Source organism: Pseudopipra pipra, chromosome 1 (genome assembly GCF_036250125.1).
Source record: "Pseudopipra pipra isolate bDixPip1 chromosome 1, bDixPip1.hap1, whole genome shotgun sequence".
Classification (NCBI taxonomy): Eukaryota; Metazoa; Chordata; class Aves; order Passeriformes; family Pipridae; genus Pseudopipra; species Pseudopipra pipra.
Genome location: NC_087549.1, coordinates 82,910,710 through 82,919,603, shown reverse-complemented (window position 1 = coordinate 82,919,603; position 8,894 = coordinate 82,910,710).

The following is an 8,894-nucleotide window of genomic DNA, read 5'->3' as shown; positions in this document are numbered from 1 at the left end:
GCTAACATTTTGACTAATTTTTCAAGTGTTTTTTTTTCTCATATATTTAAGATTAATAGTTAAGTAGCAGAACTGACCTTAAAAAGCTGTGAGGGATATTTCCATAAAAATACTGCCTGATATCTTTTTCACAGTGCTTCATGATTTTAATGTCCATCAGCAGCAAACTTGTATTGCTAAGCCAGCTGCCACAGTTACACACACACACACGCACACACACACAAATAAGTATCTCTAGCCTTCATTTTTTCAAGTAGGACTTTATATTCCCATTTCTTAATATCTCACTGGTGCATATCTTATTTTCAGACTGTCCAGACTTGCACAGGTTCTGCATAACTTGTGGTACATAAGTGAAACCGCTATGTACACTTAAACAAACACGCAGTTTGTTCTCAGCTAAGAAACATAGGAATGGCATTCAGCTGGCATGTCCTGCTTTGGATGCTTTTTGGATGCCTGTCCAGGTTTACAGATATATTTAAGTACATTGACCTGTGTGTAGTTGTCTGACAGGATTTTCAGAAGTGACTAGGCGGGCTGAGTTCTTCATTTCCTGATGTTACTGGTTTACACATGAATTCCTTCAGCTATTTGCTATCTATTCTGTGAAAGTTTGCTGCCATGGGAATTTTCTCCATGCAGTACTGAGAACAGCAGAGCCGTGCTCTGACCAGTTCCTCAGCAGCACAAACCTGACAGTGCCCAACAGCAGCAGAACAAAACCAGAGCAATACCGAGGGTACATGCAGTGGGAATTAATATGAAGTACAAGGAGCCAAGTAAAAAGATACCATGCAATTGGTTCATCTGATAACAAGAGAGCGAAGCAATGAGGATCAGAAATATCTTAGCAATTCAAGAGGTGTTGTCTTTCTGTTCTTTGCAATTAGACTGATTAAAAATACTCCCAAATAAAGAAAGAGGTTGGATGTATAAAAAGTACACTCTCTGGCCTCACATTTGTTTATAAAGATTATCTATTAGAGGGACAGCTGCAGTCTAAGAATGTGTCTGTGCAGGTAATACGATGCCAGGGAATGGGAATCTCGAGTCTATCAGAAAAAGAAATGTGGTTAACAACCCACGAGCTCAAGAAGATGCAGTTCCTTTGCCCTGAAACCCCTGTTGTCACTGGCTGCTGTCAACCGGAGGGTTTGATTTCAATGTTGTGAGAAACCTTAGACAATCTCACACAGTGCAAGTGAGAAAATGACAGCCCTCTGATGATGCAGCCAGTTTTCCTGATCAGCGTGATTGTATGAGAGCGCTGTACTTAGTTATATCGATTTGTCTCTGAGAGCTCTTTCTGCCACATAAATCTCATTGAAAATCTTTAAAGATCTTGCCCCAGAAGGCCACTGTGTTTTCTTTCTCAGTAAAAAGAAGCAGAGCTAGGAATTCATTTCTCAATGTTTTAACTAGAATGGTCAATTTATGAGGAAGGTCTGAATTCATCTGTTTTACATTTTGAAACATTTAAAACCAGCACCGCACTTTATGATTAACCTTTACATCTAAGCAGTACTACAAAGAGCTGTATCTATCTCCTCTCCTTTTCTTTCTTTGTTCAAGAGGCTTGAATAAAGAAAACCACCCTTCTTTTAGATGGGGGAATTGGAAGGAGCATTGTGCCTATTGTAGCTCAAGCCTTAAGTACAATAGGCACCACATTATAAAGATACTATTTGTTCCACTCTAGTTAAAAAGACTGCTAGTGCTTCCCTGATGGAATTTTTCTTTTAGAGTGTCTAAAATTATTTTAAAAATAAATAACCACTTTAAATTAAGAATCTAGTCTTTCAATTCAACCAGAGATAAGGAAGCTCAAAATACAAATTCACATTGTCTCTATAGAATTATCAACAAGTCTGAGTCACAAAGTGTGCCTTTATACTTGGCAGACTCATTTTTTTCTAGCATATATAGAAGTAAATATGAGAAAACACAAGAAGTTTGGCCTTTTTTTCCTTGACAAAAACATTTTTTTTAAAAAGGGACTGTTGAGTTTGAATTACCTGTAACAGAAAGAACCTCAACACCTACATATGTGTGTTTTAGGCCGTTCAAGTGCAGAATAGCTTGTATGATGGTGCTATAAATGTTTCAGTAACACTAAGTATTTGGTCCCATCAGTATTTCTTCCTCTTTGATAGCATAGTAAATTATTCTTTGGCTTGCTCTGTCACTCTTCACAGATGCAGTGATCTCTACACCCTCTGTAAGAGGAGACTGAGGACTTAATTTCCTTTTCCTTCTTTCCTCTAAACAAGCTAATTCCAAGACCTTTTACAACCAATATATGCCAAAGTGTCATTTATTCATTTAAACTGTGCAGTCTAGTGCAACTTAAATATAATTACCGTACAACAGAACAAAGCTAACATCATAAAACCATGACATGGCAACTAACATCTGATTAGACAAGCATTCTCCTACAGGTGCAGAATCACTGGCAACAAAGTAGGGTATTGCATTAATCCAGAACATAATAGGTAATTAAGCAGAACATAATTTTGTCATTTATTGCAGAGAGATACACTAGTACACTTGTATGGAGCTGATTTCAAAGAAGTGAGCACTGTAGCCATCCCCTCCAGTGGAGCAAGTTTGTGAATATGGGTTCATTAACACAATTAATGCCTAGACTATATTCCTGTTTTTGAGTTGTCTCCAAACCTCCTTTCTCTAAGTATTCTTGTTCTGACTTCATAGTACATTACTTAAAGTTACCACAGGAAACAGATGAGAACTCTAATGCGGTAAAGCAGCCGCGTTTTTGAGGACTGGGATAGACAATGCTTAACAGTGCCTTTGATAATTTTGTCACAAGTATGAACTCTCATACCTGGAGCATATCAGCATATCTTCACAAGTGTGGAAGTGTTTTTTCAAATGACAGTTCAGACTGATTAGAGTTTGAATCTTTGTCCAAGACTTGAATAAATAGGGCATGAATCTTGCTTAGTTCTGGTGGTCTCTTACTGCTGTCCCAAAGAGACTGGGCAGTGAGAAGGGAGTCTAAGCGGAAAGTGTTTTCCCTTGAGTAATCAAAATATCTTCCAGAGTTTGTAATTTCTCACTTCATCGCCATATTAGCTCTGGCAATAACAGGACTAACTTGTGCTGACAGTACTGCACATATAGAAAAGCTCTTCTGGAATTTACCAATGATTAAAAGGTACCTAATGAGTGCCCAGAACTACCTATATCAGTGAAATGCAAATAGTCCATTCACACTTGCAGGGTAAATCAGAGCATAGGCTCAGTACCTATCGGGGTTTCAAAAGACAAGAAAGAGTAAGATGGTAAGACTGAGTAATCATCATCGTAACAGCTTCATATATATATAAAATAGTTAGTATAGAGTGTAAATGTTTATGAATGTATGTAGGTTACCCAGAGGATAAAAGAAAGGAGATGCAAGAACAAGAGCTGAACGAAATAAAGTTTGCAGTTCAGCTTCGGTGCAGTTGGTCTGGCGGCTGTTTATGCAGGAGGGGTTGGCAGACCTGGAGCAAAACAAGCACTGCCTGCAGGAGGGATGTGACCTTCCAGTGGAGAGGAATTGAGAGAGAGAAGGCAGAGAGCTGACAGGTTTTGATGATGTCTCAGCTGACATACAATGAAGCTTTTGTTTCAGTTTTGCAAGGTAATTTGTAATGGGCAATAACATAAAATGCTGAATGTTTGGCACAATGTTTTATATGTTGTGGTCTTCCTGCCAGAGATCTTTGTTTCAGTGTGTTTTTTTTTTTATTTCATAGTCCACAAGAGCAACATCTATAATCTGAGTCCCTTTGTCCTCTGCTGCACTTCATGCTGGTGATCAAACAGTTAACCTGTATTGTCTTTCAGGAGTCCCATCTCCCTTCTGCCAGGAACAATGATAAAATTCTGACTGCAAAAGTGTGCAAGCCTGTGGGCCAGATGGATATTTGGTAGCAAAACATTTGAAAGGCTCTTACTGCAATAAAGAGCTATATGAAGTATTTTCTCTAAACACAAGTACCAATCTCTTGTCTCCAGGGTGTTTGTAATCAATATTATATTACAAGTTGATTAAATACTAAGGTATTGGAGCAGTGAATCTTAAAGTGTAGTTTTGAGTTTTCTTTGTTTCTCAAAAACAACCGTATAAATTGTTTAGAGAAATGTTGACAATACCAGAAAACAACAAAACCAAAATAGCATCATAATCAATATTTCTGAACATGCAATATTGGCAAGGGGGAAATATTCATCATTGGATCAGTACCTGGCAAATGCTGTAGGTGGGCAAGAATATTACAACTTTGTAAACTAAATATTTGACCCATATATCCTGTGCTCTGTGCAAGTAGATAGTATAATGTGTGGAATAATTTCTACACATAGCTTCTTAGGCTAGTATGCAGTGTGTGCATAGAAGGTGAGTGCCTCTCAAAAAGCTGATGACATCCATGGGAAGCCAAATAGAATGCTTGAAATCTATTTGTCTTCACAGATGTGTAACAAAGGATATGTGTGGTGTGGGAAACTCTAAATTTGGTGCACTTGACACTGTAACAAAAAAATGTGTAAGCAAAAGAATGAAGGCCGTGTGAAGAAGCACAGCTATCTGAGCCATAATTCGTAGCAGTAACAGGTGTTTTGGCCCTCTTGTCACTGGATTCCTTTTATCTCTTTAGGCTTTTTGCCTTTGGCAATAGGTATTACATTCAAGTCTATTTGAACATGAGAGTTAAAGTCTGGGGCCAGTGTGAGAAGAAGGAGACAGAGAGAACCTGGTTCCAACTATAAAAAAAAAGTTAGGCCATCAAAATGCTCAGCAGTGGCAAAACAAAGGTCCATCTGTCTCTGTTTTTTAGTTTTGACAGGTACACCTTGGTATGTGAGGGGAGAAAAGTACATGAAATGAGTAAAAGCTGTAGAGGGCTCCCTCTGTGAGCTGCCAGTAAACAGAATTACAGGAATGCTGTGTCAGAGACCAAACCAGCTGGACACACACTGTCTCCTCGTGTCCCTGCACCAGCTTCCTCATTCTTTCATTTATCAGAGCTCCTTTATTCAGTCCTCTTTTGAATGTCTTGTTACCAAAGTTTAGGTTTGTTCTTTGGGGGTGTTTTTTGTTTTATTTTATTAAAGGAGGTTTGAGAGTTTGTTTGTTCTAATAAGCTGGAGCTGTAATTGGGAAATGGGTTAAGCTTGTTTCCAATTAAGAAAGTTGACATGAAATAATTGCATTCTGAGAGAGAAATAAGTTCCCCAGCTGAGCTGTAGAAGAGCGCAGCTTTGTCTAACAATGAAGGTAGAAGCAGATGTTTAGAAAAACATGTAAAAGCAATCGGGGGGGATTTATACATACATTTGGTTATTAATTAAGATGTATGCATCTTAAGTTTGTTTCTCTTGTGCTTAAATAAAGCATACATGATAAGGTCCTATCAGGCCATGAGTATGTCCACAGCTGGTAAAAATATACATGGTTTTGTTCACTCTCTGGTTTGCCAAGGTTAAAAAACGTGTAATGAGTAGTAGAGTGATTAGAAATAGTGAGTGACTGAGGACTTCTGACAATGCTAATGTTTGCTTTTTAATATGTGGGGAATAGGGGAAGTGGAATCAGCCTTTCTGATTGGAGCTACAGATGTGCTTGAGGATTTGATGTGGGGACAGGCAGCTGCTGAGAAACTGTTAGCTGTTGCAGTCAGTTTGGAGAAAAGAAAGAACAGAGGGTGGGTATTTGCTAGATAACTGTCTGTGCTATAATTAGGCAAAGATGTACTAGTGTGAGTAAGAAAGAATAAAGGCTTCAAAGACTTTGGATAAGAATATGTACTTTTTTCAAAAAAAAAAAAATCTGTGCCTTATCCAACAAACTCAAATTTCATTTACAGCATCAAAAGTAACATTATCTGAGAATAAAATTGGAAGAACCAACACTGAACTGACTTGGCTGCTCACATAAGTGATCGTTCCTGCAATTTTTATGCAAGTATTAAAGTATTAGTTAAATGGTTTCTCTTTTCTTTGTTCCCTTGTTTGAGCTGTCCTCGAAATTCATAGAATCATTTGGACTGGAAGGGACCTTGAAGGTCATCTAATTCCAATGTCCCTGCCATGGTTAGGGACACCTTCCACTGGACCAGGTTGCTCAGGGCCCATCCTACGTGCCCTCGAACACTTCCAGAACATCTCCGCATCCACAACTCTATAACTTCTCTGGGCAACCTGTTCCAGTGCCTCACTATCCTCACAGTAAAGAATTTCTTTCTAATGCCCAATATAAACCATCTCTTTTTCAGTTTGAAGCCATTCCCCCTTGCCCTGTCACATGCCCCTATAAAAAGTCCCTCTCCATCTTTCTTTTCGGCTCCCTTCAGATATTGGAAGGCCGCAATTGGGTCATGCCAAAGCCTTCTCTTCTCCAGGTTGAACAAGCTCAACTCTTTCAGCCTTTCCTCACAGGAGAGGAGCTCCATCCCTCTAATAATCTTGGCCTCCCTCCTCTGAACTCACTCCAACAAGCCAGTGTCCTTCCTGTGCTGGAGACCCCAGAACTGAATACAGTACTCCAGGTGGGGTCTCACAAGAGAGGAGCAGAGGGGTGGACAAATTCAATATGAACTTTAAAAAAGTAACAGACTTTTGGCTTTAATGGCTTCTCTACCTGACTTGTCTCTGTGGTAATTTTGATAGTATTAATGAAAGATTAATATTGGCAGGGGTTGTGATTGGTGTGTTGCTTGTTATGAGGAGGCGTTATTTTACGCAGGTAAACCTGGTAAATTAATGTCTGAGAATCAAATACATTTTCTGGCTGAAATGCTACCCCTTAGTTAACTTTTGTGGTGGGTTCATCTTGACTGAATGCCAGGTGCCCACCCAGACGCTCTATCCCTCCCCTTCCCAGCTGGACAGAGGAGAGAGTAAGGTGGGAAAAGAAAACAAACACAAATCGTGGGTTGCGATAAGGCAGTTTATATTTATGCAAAAAAGAAAGCAAAAGCAGTGTGCATGCGCACAAAGCAGGAGCCAGCAGTTAATCTCTACTTCCCATAAGCAGCGATGGTCGGGCACTTCTCTGAGAAGCAGGGCTCCAGCACGCGTGCCGGTTGTCAGCGGGCAGCCATCAGAGACAATGAGTGCCTGCAGTCCTGCTCCTTGCCTCAGCTTTTATATCTGGGTTGACATTATATGGTATGGAATACCCCCTTGGTCAGTGTGGGTCAGCTGGCCTACTTGGGTCCCCTCCCACGATCTCGCCCTCGATTGAAGAAGGAATGTTACAGTGCGATTGCTCAGCAGTAGCCAAAACACGGGTGTGTTATCAACACTCCTCTAGCTACCAATGCAGAGCATGGCACTGTGAGGGCTACTATGGGGAAATAAATTCTGGCTCAGCCAGACCCACCACACTTTTCTTTGTGGTTAAAGTGCTCTTTGATATAGTAAATCAAATAAGAAGTAATATGACGGATTTCTCTTTCATGTAAATAAAAGTGGTTCTGCTCTTGGAGCCTCAGTACACATGGAAGGTTACAGAGTCTGGACCACCTTTCAGCAAGTGGACAACCAGGATTTCTTCTGCTGTTGCTACTGTTTTCATTTAGAAGATGAAAAGCTCAAGCTGATGTTTTGTGAAATCTTGTAGGGCTGCTTTGATGCGTGAAGTAACAGACTTGAGAGATGGGGTAACTGGAGCCTCCCTGTGCTTGCATCTGCAAGCTTGTGTGTGCCTGGGTGTCCTTACTGGAGGGTGTGGAGGGTAAGTAGATACATCCTCCATGTACAGGGCGGTGCCTGTTTCTGTGATTTGGTGTTCAGATAATGAGATCATTAAAAATAAACACTTTTAATTACTATTTAGACTTATGTATTTACAGCCTTGTGATCTACTAGAATTTTTAAAAGCTGGGATTTTTAGCTATTCATACAGAGGTTTTCTTCTAGAGGTCCACCAAAGATCGCCGGTGGCTGTTTGGGCTCATTTCTCATTGGTTACAAAAGTTACTCAGTTGTGTCATAAACCACATACGGGTTTCAGTGTTAAACTGTTTGCTTTTTGTAGTTCATTCTAATGCTTTCGATGAAGTTTCACTTTGCTGTGACCTTTTCCACTCTTTTCTTTGTCCTTGTCCTTTAATTATGATGGAATTTCTGGAGATAGAGACAGGTCTTTTATTAAGGAAGTGTTAAAATGAAGAATTTTCTCTTGAGGTTGCCCTCCTTATGTAAAAGGATGTTGCAAATGACATTTGGACTTTCCATAAGTGAACTGAGACTTTTAATCTTTTTTGAACCTCATACGATGAAAGACAAATAACTGAACACTGCTATTATAAATTATGTGAACTTCTTATGCTTCAAGAAAGGCGTTCTACATGCTTTACCTTGACAAAGCTTCTGCTGCCTTCCTGGGAAACCTCGGCTAGTCAAAATTTGGCTTGCGATCATAGACTAATCCTGTTTATAATAAGCATCACTAAATGCTGCCTTCTGAAATTATATCACTCTTGGGAGGCCTCACTGATCACAGAATACTGATCCTACTGCTCTTATAGCATGCTGCAAGCCAGACACTTACGAATGGCATTTCAAAGACTGAGTTAATTTAACCCTTTTTCTTAAAGCGATCAGAGAATCTTTTCAAAGGCTTATCTTGTTGATAGTGTTGTAAATACATAACATAGATTAAGAGAATTAGGAAAAAAAAACAAGTTAGAAAAAACAATTTATTAAGTAGTATCATATAAATAACTCGTTACAAAAATCAATTTGCAAAAAGGCAAATTCACTCTGTCTGTGAGAAATTGTTGTTCAAATTGGTTTCTCATCAAATCTTTAAATTTCATTTCCCCTCCCCCCCCCCCCCCAAAAGAAGCCAGTACAATGAACAGGAAATGTAAGAG